Source organism: Danio rerio, chromosome 3, assembly GCF_049306965.1.
Source record: "Danio rerio strain Tuebingen ecotype United States chromosome 3, GRCz12tu, whole genome shotgun sequence".
Classification (NCBI taxonomy): domain Eukaryota; kingdom Metazoa; phylum Chordata; class Actinopteri; order Cypriniformes; family Danionidae; genus Danio; species Danio rerio.
The window spans coordinates 33,045,274-33,063,521 of NC_133178.1; the positions used below are offsets into that span (position 1 = coordinate 33,045,274).

At 36.7% G+C, this 18,248-nt stretch overlaps 2 non-coding genes across 2 annotated transcripts; both read left to right on the forward strand.

Moving 5' to 3' along the window:
• Nucleotides 1-5,794: 5,794 nt before the first annotated feature.
• mir181a-3 (microRNA mir-181a-3) lies at nucleotides 5,795-5,878 on the forward strand. Its single transcript, NR_161921.1, has one exon. It is a non-coding gene; the product is annotated as a microRNA mir-181a-3 (primary transcript).
• A 163-nt stretch (nucleotides 5,879-6,041) lies between these two features.
• On the forward strand, nucleotides 6,042-6,119 carry mir181c (microRNA 181c). Its single transcript, NR_030100.1, has one exon. It is a non-coding gene; the product is annotated as a microRNA 181c (primary transcript).
• Nucleotides 6,120-18,248: the final 12,129 nt, after the last annotated feature.

The window sequence follows — 18,248 nt, forward strand, 5'->3', positions numbered from 1 at the left end:
ACATCATATAATGTGAATAAATTGTCGTTTAATAAGAATATGTGAATAACTCGATTTTGACAAAAATGTCAGTCGTATAATTCTAAGATGACGATATTACGAAATGCATCTAAAATAAACAAAAAAAGAAAAGCATTTTATGTAAGAATAATGAAAAAATTTAAATAGCTTATTTATCTGAATGTTCAGTTTTTGTATTTTTAATAGGCATGGGATAATAACCGCTTTCAAAGTATATCGTGGTTTGGAAAAGTCAAGATTTGAAAAGTCAAATTTTCTGCTATACCTTTTTTTTTTCTTTTTTTTTTTTAGGACAACAGCAGAAAAGATATCCAAAGATGCTGTTTTAAATTGTAAAGAAATCAGTGTTTTTGAAACAAATGAAGACAGCAGAAGTCTGATGATTCATTTGAATTATTTAGCCTGATTTGTTTCTCAAAATAAAATATTTTGTGTTCAAAAGGAGAAAACGTTTGTAGACATTGAAAAAGAATATACTTCAGAGCAGAAATCACAATACCGTGAAACCGTGTTATTTTTATCCAAGGTTATCATACCATCAGAATACTATACTGGTCAATGCGTAATTATTAAAATTCTTAAAATGCATTAAAATCTACACAAAATAATTTGATTACTGGGTTTATTAAACAAAATGTGTAGTTTGTAAATAATAAATTATACAAATATATACATAACATGAATTTAGCATCATGGATTTGTAAATTTGTTTGCATATCCAAGTGTATGTAAAAATATTGATATTCACCCCTTATGCATGTTCAAAAATAGACACATTTACATGGGGGTAGGCATGGGCCTACTATAAGATTCTGACGGTATGATAACCTTGGATAAAAATATCACGGTTTCATGGTCTCGTGGTTACTGCTCTAAAATATTTTCTTTTTAAATGTCTGGGTAAAAGGTAAAACACTAAAACTTTTTTCCTCTTTGAACATACTATATTTTATTTAGAGAAACATTTCAAATATTTTGGAGCAGTAAACATGTCCATCTAAATAATTCAAATCTTCTGCTGATTCATTAGTTTCAAAAACACTGATTTAATCGGCATCTTTGGGTATCTTTTCTGCTGGAGATACCGTTGATCTAAAAAAAATGTAATTAAAAAACATACCTTAAAAACAGTATAGTATAAAAATTTGGCAGGTTTAAAACCTTGACTTTTCTAAACCGCGTTATACCTTGAAAACGGTTCTCGTCCCATTCACAAAGGGGGACAAAATAAAACTGACCTGCAACAGTTAAACACAAATGAAGTTACAACAAGCACTTTTAAGAAAGAAAATCCTTGTAAAAAATTACACCCAAACTGCAAAAACCTGAACACATCTGAAAAAAAAAAAAACATTACAATAAACAAACATCAAAATGCACACTATTTTTAGGGTAGTGGCTCACAGAAAGCGAAGGGTTAAGTGTCTGGCACAAGGCAAGGAAAGCATGAATGTGTGTGCATGTGTTTAAATGTGGAGAAGAGCAAGAAAGAGAGAGAGAGAGAGTGATGAGAGAGAAACAGAGGGGAAGGGGTAAGTATAAAAATATAAATGTCTGTCTGGAGTGTGAAAATGTTTGAAGATGGGAGGGAATACAGACAGAACAGGCACCCAAAAAAGGGTGAGAGGAGGAAAAAAAAGAGTGCGCAAGAGAGTAGGGTGGGGATGAAGGGGGAGGGAAGGAAATGAAGAGTGAGTGAGGGAGAGAGAGAGGGAGAGAGAGAGAGAGAGGGGGAGGAGAAGGAAGCGGAGCGCATTCACAATTTTCATTCAAACTGACATAGGCTGTGTGTCCCGGTTTGCACTCCCCACTCCCTCTCTCTCTCTCCCCACACACACACACATACACACAGAGAGAGAGCGTCTGCAGTTAAGTTAACAGCAGCTAGAGGACGGCTTCAAGAAGAGTGAGTGAGAGACCGGGCCGACAGAACCCGAGAAGACCGGCGGAAGGGGTGAGAATAGAAAGAGGAGGTATGCAATTCACAAAGAGCTGTCAGTCTGGAAGGTAAGTAGGCAGAGGACGAAGAGTTTTAAATAGAAGAGAGAAAAAGGGAGGTGGAGGAATGCAGGGGTGGAACAGCCGAGCTCGACGTATGGAGAAGGGGGGCAGAGATCGACTGGAGCCAGACTGGGTGTATGCATCTGTGGTAAGTGCGTTTTTCTTCTCGAACCCCTGCCACCTCCCTAAACCCAGAGCCTGTGTGATCTGCTGTGACTGTTTGAGTGCACGAGAGAAAGAGAGGGAGAGAGCGGACTTTTCCATTTGGATGCATTGTCATGCTATTAGAATGTGATACAAATTTGATTTGACAAATGTGACAAGTGTTGCTTATGCGGTCGGACATCACTGCAGGACATTTTAATGTGATGTTATCCACCAAGGCATGCATGAGTGTTGTGTTTGCATGTGTTTGTATGCTAGTTAGGGCTTTGGGACATGCTCTTTTTCCTAACAAAACGTACACCATACATTTAACTGTTCTTTTTCAGCTACTAACTTTGACTAATTGTTGGTGGTAAACATTAGTATGCTGAGTGTATCTGTACGTGTTGGATGTAATGGTCTACTAATGCTGTGTGTGTGTATGTTTGTGTATGCATGCGGGGTGATATCAATCCCTATGGAAGTGAATGGCAATTGGATTAAACTATTGATTTAGTCTGGAGCAGGTAGACATACACCCAGTCGGCCAGACGAGGGGGAAGGGCCATCCACATTACTGCAGACATCTTCATCAATAATCATCTCGCACCCCAAACTAAACCAACAGAAGTGACCAACACAATTATGGCATGTCAAGTGTGCGGGTGTGTTGTAAATGAGCAGCCTTTGCGCAGATGCACACGCACATACACACTAGCATGTGAACTTCATGTGCATGTCATAATCTAAAACTTTTTCTTTGAAGGAAATGTGAGGTCAGTTTTTTTATTGTTGGTTTGGACTTTTTATGTAATCTTGATGTCATTTTTATTTTAAAGACAACTTTTATGTTGCTGGAAAAGAATGGATGCTCGTAAAAAAAGGCTTTAAAAAGTTTGCAGGCTATACTTGAGTTTCCAAATTAAACGTTTTACATCTTGAAATCTAGTTTGTAAAGTTTCCCAGTGAACTCGCTTGTTCCACAAAACTGGCTGTGACGCCTATGAACTCATTCACCAGAGGGTCATGAGTTCAAGTCCCAAGTGGGGGATGGGGGTCTGTCATGGTAGCCTTGTTTTTTCTTCCAGACCCTTCCCCCCATTCTTTTCCGCATCTCACGTAGCCGTCATTTCGATGGCTGGACAAACACGAACATCAGGCCTGTTACTTTTTCCTGCTCACACAGTCGAAAGAGCAACGTTTGGGCCGGCAGCTGATCTAGATTGCTTCAGCCTTGAAAACAGGTTTTGTTACCGGATAGTTGTTATGTAATGCATCACTCACTCCAGAAGTCCTTTAAAACTTGCTTTCATGTTTGGGATTGCGTGCACGCCACCCCTTCTGTTTGCACGTGCGTACGTGAGTGCGTTCCAAACACGATCAAGCCAACAAACGGACGAGGCTCGTTTCAGACAGCCCCTCTTTCATAGGAAATGAGACCCTTTGACCTTTGCCATTCAGCCTGTCTGGAAATGCAGAGCCTGGAATCGATCAACACCCCCTTGCCCAGACATGCACTCACCACCTCCACTCTTCTGCCCGCTCCCTCGATTTCTCCTTCCCCCTACTCTTTTTCTCCAATCGGCAATCCCCTGTTCCCGCTCTCTCTCTCTCTCTCAGCTCCTTCTCCCTTCCCCCCACAATCAGATAATAGACCCAACAGAGCTCATGCTATACTTCATGCAGAACCTGCGCCACTTCCCTGTGCACATGACCAGATCCCCAGACACCCAAACTTGGACTGGAAGCTTATAGTGCCTTATGTCAAAAAACAAATTGGTCAATAGATACAAACATACGTACATACACACTTTTCCAAACCTGCATATGTGTTTAATTACCAAACATTTTTGAATGCATTACTATATATGTGTGTGTTTATAAAATATGCATTTATGTAATAATATATTTATAGATTTTTTTTTTTGCTGTATTGAATATGTATGAATGTTGATGTGCATTATTGTGATTCTATTTTTTTTATATAATTTGTGTATTTTATTATGTGCATGTGTGAATGCATTATTACTGTACACACTTTTCAGACAGTGTTTATTATTTCTAAAGTGTACTACTATCCAATATAGTACTGTATATTACAGTGTAGCAATGCTTAACTGGCCTAAACTATTATACTAGTGTTAATTATAGCTAAATTGTACTGCTATCGGAGATAGTACAGTACAATATAGTGTAGTAGATTGGCCTAAACCAGTGTTTCTCAACCACATTCCTGGAGGAGCACCAGCTTACTTTCCACATCTCCTTAACAAAATACACCTGATTCAGATCACCAGACACCCAAACTTCCACTCATGGACTGAGAGCACACAGTGCCTATGTGTCAAAAAACTAATTTGTCAATAGATAATATAATTTATATAAGTATGTATGCACTAGTGTGATATATATATATATATATATATATATATATATATATATATATATATATATATATATATATATATATATATATATATATATATATATATATATATAAGTATACAATGTTATAATTGTATGAAGTTTTTAGCTGTATTGAATAGGTGTGAATGTCGATTGGCATTATTGTGGTTCTATTATTTTAAATATATTTTTGTGTCATTTTTATGTGCATGTGTGAATGCATTATTACTGTACAAACTTTTCAGACAGTGTTAATTATTACTAAATTGTGCTACTATCCAATATAGTACTGTATATTATAGTGTAGCAATGCTAAATATACTAGTGTTAATTATAACTAAATTGTACTGCTATCCAATATAATACAGTACAATATAGTCAAGTAGATTGGCATAAATCAGTGTTTCTCAACCACGTTCCTGGAGAACCACCAGCTCTGCATATATTTTCCATGTCTCCCTTACCAAACACACCTGATTTAGATCACCAATTCATTAGCAGAGACTGAAAGACCTGTAATGGGTGTGACAGACAAAGGAGACATCCAAAACATGCAGTGTTGGTGGTCGGACAAGAATGTGGTCGAGAAACACCGGCCTAAACTATAAAAGGTCATGAAATTTTAGTCACGTATTTGTGTATTTGCTGTATAGGATAGATCAATGTGAGGCGTTGATTTGATTTAATGCATTATCATATATATATTCTATATTTAGACTGAAAACATTATATAAAAATGATAAAAAAATCTATTCAAAAATGTGTTTACATATTGCTATTCTCTTTTTTTATAATCATTTCTTTCATATTTGAATCCAATTTATTATTTATGTTTATCCGTATGCTATTTGTTGATGTGCATTCACTTACACAATGAAACTTTCGGTAACACTTTAGTTTAGGTCACAATCCATGCTGTTTGCTCCTGGCTTATAACCTGCCTATATTAAGATATTAACTATTTATTAGTGGTTATAAAGTATGATCTTTTTCTGCATCCCTAATCCTATCCTAAACCCAGCTTCTACCTTACTAACTACTAATAAACATATATATATTAGTGTTAGTTAATGCTTTGTTAATGCAGTGAATTGTGACCTAACTAAAGTGTCTTCTGACCAATATCAAATGACATACATGAGTGTGCTTATGTCCATTTTATAGTGTGCATGTCCAAAGCCACACAATCCCAGCAGTGCCCTAAGTGTGTTTCAGTGCCCAGGCGAGTCTCAGAGAACATTCAACGCTGTCGGTGAGTTTGCAAGTGAGAAAAACCATCGAGTGTTGAGTGTACCCTGCCTCTCGAACACACTCCATGACCACACAGACCTTTTAAGTGCCAGAGACTACATGTGTGAGTCCATTTTGTTGCTGAGCTGGCCAAGATGGCTGCTGTATAGTGTCTGTGAAGCTGTCCCAGCTGATCAGTGAAGCGAGAGACTGGATTCTGCATCTACTGTCACAGCTCTGGGTCCTGATTCACATTCATTGCTGTCGGTGGGTTTTATCTCTTCGACTCGCCGGACAATGAATGAGAACTACGGCTCCTCCTGCGCTAATGTGAAACGAAAGCTGTGGCTTGTGAATGTGAGGGCTGTTAATCTTTTTTTTTTTCATTATAAGATGTTTCACTCAACGCATGTACATCACAGAAGTTCAATAAACAGGATGTGAAGTGAGATTTGTGAATCTGTTGTGTTTTTATGCTCAGAGTTAAAGGGAGAGTTTGACTAAAAATGAAGGAAGATATTGTTATGTATTATTTATGTCACACTGATTAAAGTCATACAGGTTTGTGTGGAACAACATCGGGGTTAAAAATATCACCGAATTACAAACTACCCCTATATTCAATTTTTAAATGCCATAGTCTTTTCTAAAAAAATGACTTGTATAATCATGGAGCAAGTGTTATGGAAACCACAGAGTCAAAGGAAAACCCTGGAGCCAGCAAACGGCTCACTGGCCAATGTGACCCACACAGACAAAGACAGAGTCAACATTACTCACAGCACAGTGTTCTTCCTCGGGCACAGTGTGTATGCAGCTAAAAATGGTCTTGTAAATCTGAGAGGAGGATCACCAGGGAAACTGTCACGATTTTAGAGAAGGTACACGAGCGTTTTGAACTCCTCACAAGACAAAGCTTTGAATTTTGAGACTAAATAAAGGAGCTCTTGAGGAGCCGTGTGCTATTATTAGGTGCCATGCATGCATGGAGAGAACAGGCCTTAATGAGTGAACCCATATGTTTTGGGGTTCTGTGACAGAGCTGTTCCCACACTGTGAACAAGAGCTTCACTTTACCTCCCAGCAGCTAGTCATTAGAGAACTGCAGCTACGAACAAGTGGGAATCACAATCTTCAAGCAATTACCATCACAATAGTCCTACCCAAACAATAATACATTTATGCTGCATGCTGTTACATCAGAATACAACAGCATAAAGCTGTGAGTCGCTGACCCAGTTCATTGTGCCTGCCAGTGGGGTCGGCAGCCAATTAGAGAGTGACTCTGGTAATTGGGTTGGCCGGATTGGTCCAAGGGAAGAGTAAGGGAGACTGATTGGAGCAGTCAGCTGTCTGGTCCGATTGAGGACTCCACTGTATCAGCTGCATCCGCTGGCTAGACTGCCAGTCAGGGGGAAAAAATGAAAAAGAAACTTGCACTACTTGGTTTACTACATTGATCTGTGTTTTTGTTTGACAGTGGGAAATTAATTCACTTGTTTGTTACGCTGACTGCTGCACTAGTGCCAATCAAATGTCTGCCAAGCAATGAGTTCAGTATATGCACTTGCAGGTATTGTTTGTATCTCCTGCCATGAGTTAAAATGCCCTTATTATGCTATTTTAAAGGCACTTCGATTTGTTCTGGAGCTTCGCTACAGTAGGTTTACAGCCATCCAGGGGCAAAAAACACTTACATTTTCACTTACATTGTAATATACATTTCAGCATCATCTGTTGTCTAACAGTGTCTGAAACGGGTCGTTTAAAGAGTCAGTCTCTGTAAACTCCTCCTTTCTGAAAGTCTATTCTTGAAAGAAGTGCTTTAAAAGCATAGAAAAAAAGCATATTTTCAATACGTCCATAACATTAACCAAACCCTTCCAAGCTTCAACTAAAGTGTCAAACAATGTTCATAGCCAGCAAAGACCATAGACTGATATTAGAAATTTCATGCAAATTTGTCACCTTTATGGATTGGTTTTTGCAGAAAAAAAAGAAAAAGACAATTTATTTCAGGCAGTTTAGTATCTGTTCTTTCATATAGGAGATACTATAACTCCCTTTACTGTGCAAAAAGTTTTTGAGTATTTACATTAACAAACATCAATATTACACAAAATATTAAAAGTAACTTTTGACGTAAAGTTTTTTTTTTTTAGAAAAAAAATGCAGTACTTCATATTTGTTTTATCTCATCTTCATAATTAAACAAACCCTCTAAAAAGTTTCCTAATTTGCATAAAAGGTATCAATAAAGTGTAATTTTAAATTCTGTAAATTAATTGTACTTATTTAAAAAATGTAAATGGTATATATTTTGCAAATGATGCTTAAAAGGCCAAGGAATTTTTCACAGTATGTCTGACATTATTTTCTATTCTGGAGAAAGTCTTATTCATTTTATTTTGGCTAGAACAAAAGCAGTTTTTAACTTAAAAAAAAAAAAAACATTTTAAGGTCAAAATTATGAGCTTATAATTATTATAACCTTTAACCTTTTTTTATTTTGATTGTCTACAGAACAAAGCATCATCATACAATAACTTGCCAAATACCCTGACCTGCCTAGTTAACCTAATTAACCTAGTTAAGCCTTTAAATGTCACTTTAAGCTGCATAGAAGTGTCTTGAAAAATATCTAGTCAAATATTATTTACTGTCATCATGGCAAAGATAAAATAAATCAGTTATTAGAAATTAGTTGTTAAAGCTATTATGTTTAGAAATGTGGAAAAAATCTCTCTTTTAAACAAAAACCTGGGGGGGAGGGGGGGGGGAAATAAACAGGTGTGCTAATAATTCAGAGGGGCCAATAATTCTGACTTCAACTGTATAAATAAGTTTTTATACATGGGATTTTATATATATTTAAGTTTTGAACCTGTAACGTGATTTGGTGGTATTTAAATGTGCTAAATCTATCAATACTTTAAATAAACAGCAATTACACTGCAATTTAAAACCTCTCCATTGGTGTTTAGTCAATCCAGGCCCTAGCCAGTAAATTCATATTAACTGTATTCATGAAAGAGCAAACAGAATGAGACACACCCATATCTTTAATACACATACGTTAATTTCTCTTCCCACCACATTCAAATATATAAAAATTACAACTTTAAATCATATGACCTCTTCATATTTTCATTGGTGTGTCTAAAATAGCATACACTCTGATTAGGTACTGTTATTACTGTCACATGACCTCTCAGCATCAGTAGCGTCACTTCACTTTCATACACAAGTCCTCTCATGTGCTATATGGCAGAATATCTCTGAAAGTATTCAATCATACAGGTCATTTTTGCCAAAGTTGTTTTTAATAGTATACTATGTACATCTCTCTTGGTCTACTGTTTATCAGAGAAGTATTCAAATAAGAGTTCAGTGCAAGAAGTGCACACTCTCCACTAGTTATATAATTTGTTTCCTCAGCAATCTCCAGGTCCAGCGGTACCTCTGCTTTCACCCACACACCTCTCTATTTCCCGGGTCAATGCCGCTATCAACCTGTGAGTATTAGACACTTGAAAGAGAGGTGAAGGGAGGTCAAAGACACTTTGTCTTGTCGTCACACACATCCATATCTCAGATAACACTGAAAAGCACCGCTGTCAGTAGGTTCTTTTCTGTTGCACCACTTGTTGTATCAGCTGAACACTGACAAACAACTTAAGCGCTTTTGTGATCTAAAAATAAATACATTTGAATAAAAAACTTAGAGCTTTTCAGAAAATCATTGTAACACAATGAGAGCGCGTTGGGACTGCTGAATGTATGAGGAATTTGAAACTCCTGTGAATTCTAGACGCAAATCCTCTAGGCTTCCCCATATAGAGACATGTGTCAACAACATGGGACTGTCTAAAACGGGAGCCATCATTTCTACTTAGCAAGCGGTGAGAGTAAAGCAAGAAAACAATCAACATTCATAAGATGGTTTCATAGTGACTGAGTGCCACATGAAAGCGAGAGAGCGAGGACAAAAAGCGGGTCACTCTTTAAACTGTGCGGACACAAAACCAGTTTGTGAAAAGCCGATTGGAAACATTTCAAGAGACTGTGCTGCTCTGACACAAAGCTTGGGCAATTTTGAGCAATACACTGAGGCACAATTGCGCACAGTCGGATGATAGATTTGTATTCATTATCATGGCAACAGAGTCCTGGCGAAGAGAGAGAGAGAGAGTGAGAGAAAAAAATTGAGGCGGCGATCTGGGCAGGCCTGCAGGGCTGTTACTTCTGTCTGTGCAGATGATGAACAGTCACTCGGTCATCCCCAGTCTGCACACGCACCGCAGACCTGCATCACAACACGGTGCGGGCATCCATCGCAGGCACGCAGTCATAATTCATCCCGCTGGCAGCTGGCAGGGGTCATCGCAACATAAAGCGCCGCACAAAGGAAACATTTCGTGGATGTGCATTAGAAACAAATTCCTTCAGAAGAAGCTGATCTGTCTTCACTTATCAGGGAACAGCGATTTGTCTTGCGGTCGAAAGATAAGAACTGCTTGCTGCTTTAAAATACAGGTGTACGGGCACAGCAAATGGAAATATAACCGGTATTAATCACAGAGATAAGATAGGGAGCTCTATGCAAATGTGCAAAAGGCTCTTATGAAAATCATGATCTCAATCATCTAAACTGATTTATAAAGCATGCTGTTTTTGTAAATATGAAATCATACAAATTCACATACATTTGACACCATTTCACCAATATGTAATCTAGTTCCGTTTTCCCAATAAATCAGTCGGGGTTTACAAGAGTTTCAATGACAAGTTTCAGTTGCTAGTGCACACGGGCAAAAAGGTTTTACTTCTCCTTCTAGTTGTTCTTTGAGGCTTCATTAAGTGAAGAGGTGCAGAAACGAGAAAAGTAATGTTAAAACAATCTATACCGTAAAACAGGGGTGTCAAACTCAGATTCTTGAGGGCCTCAGCCCTGCACAGTTTAGTTCTAACCCTGCTTCAACACACTTAGGACAAATCCCAATTCTGTTTTTGTAGCCCTACCTCTTCTCTGTTTCCTTCCCCTTGGCCCTTAAAACCGAGTGTGGAGTGGAAGGGCTTCAAAATTTACCCCTAATATTGGGACAGCACTACAACACCTGCATACGCCATCAGATGTCATCGTGATCTCTTGCTTCAGACTGCCAATTACGACTGCTGTAGTGATTCCAGTTGCGTTATTTTTTGGTATTTATCTTCAGGAAATCACTGAAAGCATATATTATGTTATCATAATGATCTAATGTGACAATTAGATCGTAAATAATGTGCATTTACTGGCCATATTCATCTATGTAAACACACGAAAACGTTAACATTATAGCAGACACTGTAAAAAGCCCATTCCCAGCTACCAGACTTTTCTGACAGGGTATTCGAGAGTTAGAATGTTGTGGGTCTGCTATACTGGAGTTATGATTATGGATTATAGATTGTGAAATTTAGCGGGGTTTATCTTTTTTTTTTAAAGCATGATGGTAAAACACAAACACAGTTATGAATGTATTAAAACATGTGTTTGTTTGTGGGAAAAATTAGCAATAATGACAAAAAATACTAATTTGTTGATTTCCTTACTTCCGGGTGTAACTATTCTGCCGTTGTGGCTGGAGTATTCTGTGAAATTTTCTTACCCCTTGATTTTGAGTGTGGTCCTGAAAAATCTTCGTTCAAAGGGCTATTTACCCCATTCCCTTAGTCCTACACCTTCAAGCTAAATAGTATTGGGACACCCAATGAGCAAAATGAGAGGTAGGGGTAAGGGGAAGGGCAGAACGGGTAAAGAATTGGGTAGAAAGAGGTAGAATCGGGATTGGGCCTTACCTGGAGGTTTAAAACAATCTTGAAGGGCTAAATTAGTCTGATCAGGTGTGTTTAATTAGGGTTAAAGCTAAACTATGCAAAGCTGCGGCAATCCAGGAACTAAGTTTGACACATGTGCCTTAAAAGAACAAGAAGTAAAACCTTCCTCTCCATGTGCACTAGCAACTGAGACTTGTCATTGAAACTCTTGTAAACCCAGACTGATTAATTGGGAAAACGGAACTGTATTACATATTGGTGAAATGGTGTCAAATTTTTATCATTTTATATGTACAAAAACTGAAAAGAGTAAGCTTAAGCATGAAAGTCCACCCATCCTCATCCCTAAAACCCAAAGTATGCTTATTTTTATTTATCCTTTAGTGTACTGCACATGAACAGTCGAACACTGCCTTTCAAAGTACACACCAGTTGATAGTTTAAGTATAGGAATTTTCTTTATGTTAAATGAACTAGACAAGGGAACAAACTGCAAAAATAAAGAGCTTACTAATCTAGCATAGCAACCTAGCAAGTGCCAATGTCAGTACAGAAACCAGGGTTACATCCAAAATTGCATAATAATTACTTTCCTACTTCTTACTATGCAGAATGTGTGCATTAATGTAATCTGGACATATTGCATTCACTGCATGATGCATACTGGCCATGCTGTCATCTATGCCTACACTGTAATAAATATCTGTAAATTAGCAGTTTTCCATATATTATGTTTCATGTTTTACTTTTTTCTAATTTGTTTAAGCTTTTGTATTACATTATGGGACATTAATCTTTCTTCCAACAACTTTTAACCTTGAAAAGTTGTAAAAAGTGACTTTTATTAACATTTTTAATAGTAAAATAGTTTTAAAGTGATCTATTTTCTGGGTTGGTGTTGTATATTATGGTACAAAAGCCTTGTGATGAACTGCCAGTACTTGTTCTGTTATTTTGCAGACTTATTTCACTATACATGATTTCTTATACATTATATTATGTCAAAAACATTAATTACGATGGGCTACATGCACAGCTAGAGTTTTTGCCATAATGAACTTACAGTGAAAGCTTAATGTGAGTATTTTCAATTACTTAAGGTTGTTTTTACAACATCGATGTTGTAATGTAATTACAATACATTCAGTTGAACAGACTTAAGCAGGACAATTTAACATGACATTTTTTTAAGGGAAAGACAGTTCTTTGAGCACTTGAGCTCCCTGGTTGAAAATAAAAGTCTGTGTGCATATAGCCCATTACTAATATTACTAAAATGTCAATAAAAGTCACTTTGTTAAACTGTAGAGTTTTCAACAATAAACCTTAACCTTTCTTTAACAGCTTTTAACCTTGAAAAGTTTGAAAAAGTGACTTTTATGAATATCTAATAGTTTAAAGTGATATATTGTCTGGGTTGGTGTTGTATATTATGGTACAGAACCTTTTTACAGACTAATTTCTCTATACAGTATATTATTTCTTATACATTATATTACTTAAAATCACTAAAATGTCAATAAAAGTCACTTAGTTGAACTGCAGAGTTGAATTTTCAACATTAAAAGTCGACAGAGCAGAGATCAACATTCCATAATGCAACTCACAACCATAAATACACTGAAAACACAATTGAAGCACAAAATATGGAAACCATTAATTTACAAATTTATTTTTTTTAATTCAGACATCTTTTTTTACAACTAGTAGGGAAGTATGCTATTTTAAAAGCAGCTCAGGGCTAAAATAAACAATAAATCTAGTGATACAATAAAGAACAAACAGTCAAAATTAAACCTATAAAATGACAATAAACAGTTGTTCTTGTTCAGTCTCCTTTTTCACATGTAAAACAACAGTCCAGTCCAGTGTTTCTGCTGGTTTCATCAAGTCAATTTTAGACTTTTTAAGACCCTTTTAAAATTATAAAAAATGACATTTCTGACTTATATATGGCAAAACCCTACAATTTAAAAAATATATATTTTTATCTGCCCCATCAAAAAACTCATTTTAATTAATTATTTTTTAGCCAAATATTTTTTAAAAATGTGTCAAAACAAGCAGACTCTTATACACTTAAGCAGCTTTATACATTACATTTATTCAACATTACCTAAAAAAAACTAAACTAAGTGTTTGTACAACAGACAAGTTATAAATAGAGATTTACTAAAAGTGTTGTATAATTGGTGATTGGATGCTTTGGATCAATTGGTTAGCTTTATATAAACGAAGGAAATAAAGACCTGCTAAAAATGATATAAGACAAAAAAGACAATATTTCAGTCATTTTTTTAAGGTGGAACATTTTGTTTTTAAATTTAAGACTTTTGAAGGCCCCGCAGACACCCTACTTGTTACAATATATGCAAGCTACATGTATACTACATGCACTGCTAAAGAAATAAATAAAATAGGCCTGTGAGCAAACAAAATGTGTCAACTCGATGTCCACATTTTTTATTGTAATCAGTTGTTTGCACTGCAGTGTGCCTTGGTTTCAATGACCCCAGTGCAACACAAAATTCAAATGAATTGTCATTTTAAATCTTTTAAAATCATTTAAATCTAAAACTACTAGGCTTTACCCTTTTGTCCGCAATATTTTTTTTCCGTATGGAGTTTGCATGTTCTCCCCATGGGTTTCCTCCGGGTGCTCCGGTTTCCCCCGCAAGTCCAAAGACATTTGGTTTAGGTGAACATATGACACATATTTAGAAACATATGCTGGATAAGTTGCCAGATCATTCCGCTATGGTGACCCCAGCTTAACTAAACTGAAAAGAAAATGAATGAATATGTTTCATCGAATGACAGCGGAATATTATTTTACCCCTATTTTGACACAATGTTGTCACAAAAGTTACAAAAAATAGACTCTTCTTGCATTTATTATGCTTTCTATCAACATAAAATAATATGCATACACCAAAATGAAAAATCTTTTTTATATGTAACTATAAACGTTTTGTATTTTCATTTTATTTCTGTATAAAACCTTTAGCCCAAGAAACAATAAACGTTATACCCTACATACACTAAACATTCTTTAGCTCAGTTTCAGTAGCGCTCATCACCATTAACCAGTCTCAAAGAGCACCTGCAGGTGTTTACCTATAGACAATTAGTCTCAAGCTGAACATCTTCACAAATGCTGCTGTCAGGAGCTTCACTGTTTGTTCGCCACCTTTCCCTATCATTACAGGGGAAATGAAAGCCTCAGTGGCATGTGCAGAGGGGGAGAGGGGCCTGCGTGCTCAAAGGCAACTACTTATCTCCTTGAGCGAAAATTACATGTTTGCCGCGTTCTCTCTTGTTGGAAAAAGACTGCATATTTAGGGTTTAGATCTCAATACATTTTTTTTATTTCTCTATACTTTTGTAAGGTGCAGGGTGATCCTGATGATAATGTGTTTCAGATTGTCAGATGATGATGCTCAAAGGGATGAAAAAAAGAATGAGAAAATAAAAAGACTTGGGGCTTGAACACAATACTGATTTCATGGTAATAATATTACAATCCTCCAACAACAGCTACAAAAGAAAGTAATGTTCTGAATTTGTCATAAAGTGCATACTGAACCATGCATTCCAGCTCATTATAATATATGAATCTCACAGTCTAATTATGTATGTATGTCCTCAGGCAGGACTCGATAAAAAGAAAGAGGGCAAGAATTCAAACGCTAAACCAACTTAAACCAGCTATCTCAGCCACCCACATCTAAATCTTACGGGGCTCCAGTTTGACTGACTCACTGTAAGCTCTCCTATTAGTCTTCATTGTGCTATTACTTTAATAATGCTGTTTTTTGGGCTGGAGTCCAACTCTGAGAAACATCTCCGCAGTTGGATATGTTATATAAAAGAGGTAATTCACAATCACTAGGTAATTATCTCATAAAAGAAACTCCTATGAGGTGAGCAGGACTTCTGCTAAAAGAAACAACCATACTAAACACTCAGCCAAACAACAAGACAACACTACAACAAGATTACAGTACTACAGCCTATAATTAAATCCTCTGGAATGTTTTTCACTTGTCAATCCCTCTAAATAAATGCTGTACTGTTTCAACACAAATTTGGGTAGAATGTGGATCTGTTGAGTTATATTGCATGGTGATGAAACTGAAAGTTTGTGTTTTCATTATGAGAAACATGAAAATAGTGTCATATACTAAATGGAGTCTGAAAGTGCTAATTCAATTCAACTCATGTTTATTACTCATGCTTTTACAATGTAGATTGTGTCAAAGCAGCTTCACATAGAAGTTCTCCAGAACACATGTACTGTTGTTCAGCAAATGCTGTAGTTATAGTCTGGTTATTTCATTTCATTTCCATCAAAGTCAGCAAAAATCCCAACACTCTGCTTCAATATAAGAATAAACAAAAGATGTTTATGGTCTGTTTATGGCCACTTTATTAGGTAAACCTGTCCAACTGCTTGCCAATCACATGGCAACAACTCAATGCATTTAGGTATGTAGACATGGTTAAGATAATCTGCTGCAGTTCAAGCCAAACATCGGAATGGGGAAGAAAGGTGATTTAAGTGAGTTTGAGCATGGTTGTTGATGCCAGATGGGCTAGTCTGAGTATTTCAGAAACTGCTAATCTTCTGGGATTTTCACGCACAACTATCTCTAGGATTTACAGAGAACAGTCTTAAAAAGGGGAAATATTCAGTGAGCAGCAGTTCACTGGGCACAAACGCCTTGGTGATGCCAGAGGTCAGAGGACAATGGCCAGACTGGTTCCAGCTGATAGAAAAGCAACAGTAATCAAATAACCACTCGTTACAACAGAGGTATGCAGAAGAGTATGTCTAAAAGCACAACATGTCGAACCTTGAGGCCGATGGACTACAGCAGCAGAAGACCACACCGGGTGCTACTCCTGTCAGCTGAAAACAGGAAACTGAGGCTACAATTCACACGGGCTCACCAAAATTGAACAATAAAAAATTGGAAAAATGTTGCCTGGTCTGATGAGTCTCCATTTCTGCTGCAACGTTTAAATGGTAGGGTCAGAATTTGGTGTCAGAATTTTTGATGGCTACTTCCAGCAGGATAATGCGTCATGTCATAAATCACAAATCATCTCAGACTGGTTTCCTGAACATGACAATGAGTTAACTGTACTCTAATGGCGCCCACAGTCCCACAGCTCAATCCAATAGAGCACCTTTAGGATGTGGTGGAACTGGAGATTCGCATCATGAATGTGCAGTCGACAAATCTGCAGCAATTGAGTGATGCTATCATGCCAGTATCGACAAAAATCTCTGAGAAATATTTCCATTACCTAGTTAAGTCTATGCCATGAAAGATTAAGGCAGTTCTGAAGGCAAAAATGGGTCCAACCTGGCACTAGTAAAATGTGGCCATTATATTCACACATATATATGCACTTACAACTCTGTATATTCCTTGCTGTAGGCCAAAGTCGATAACTGTGTACACTATAAAAAATAAGGTGAGTTTACTTTTTTTTTTAAAGTGAGTAAACCCATTGCTTTTAAAGCAGGTAGTCGACTTTAGGTTACTGCACGGTGCTCATAAACATGCGCAATACACTGACACTGAGAAAAAGAAACTTGTTATTTTGTTTCACGTGTGCACAAAAGTTTTGTCATAGCTTGATAAAGTTCAGATTTAAAATATAACGACCCTCTATTCTTTCCCATTTCCTTAACCTTTCTCTATTCCAGCTTGTGCTTTTCAAACTGATGTCTGACTCTTTGTATTACTGTACTTATATAATTTTTTCATGACTTTTATTTCTTCATGTTGTTTTGGATTATATGGATGCATTAGCTATTTTTAAATCTTGTTTCAAACTTATAATTACAGCTTTGAATACAATACTTCCAACAGGACTTGAGCACAAAATTATATACAGTGTCATCACTAGATAATGTTGTATATATTGAATATATGAGATATTTGCTGAGTTTTTGTGATGACGGACAAACCCAGCTGCTAATAACTCAATCTAAACCCTCAAGCCATCAATCACATTTAATGGCTTATGCCTTGTGAAAAACATCATTGAAGAATCACTGCGAGGAAATCATTTACTTGGTACAAGAACCCATGCTTAGGAATGGGTAGAAAATGTAATTGTTGTGATGCTGTTATAAATCTTGCCTTATATTTAGCCGAACCGAACACATCCACCAGTCGCAAGCCAATTGTGATTGCTAAGTTTCGTCAACCACAGTCTGTTTGTGTTGATAATTCTGTCCCGAAGTCTCCGTTTCTGAACCTAAAAAAATGTCGCCAACATTCGCAGCCGATGACACCGCTCATTCACATAATAGCTCAATATGATGTATTGCATTAACAAAATGCCATTCATGATGAAAAGCACTCAGCCACTTTATAAATCTGATCTCTCTGGGTCAGTTTTGATTTATAGCTGGCTATAGATTAAACATTTCCAAAGACTGGAAGTGAATTAGCTATTGATCCTTTACTGGTCTAGGTCAAATAGTGCAGCATGTGATTTGTGAACTGTGAAGTTTTAGCTGGTTAAAGAAATGAGATTACTGTATCCTATTAAGGCTAATAAGCAAATGATATAGATGACTTTGCTGAGATTTCAAGCACCATCTT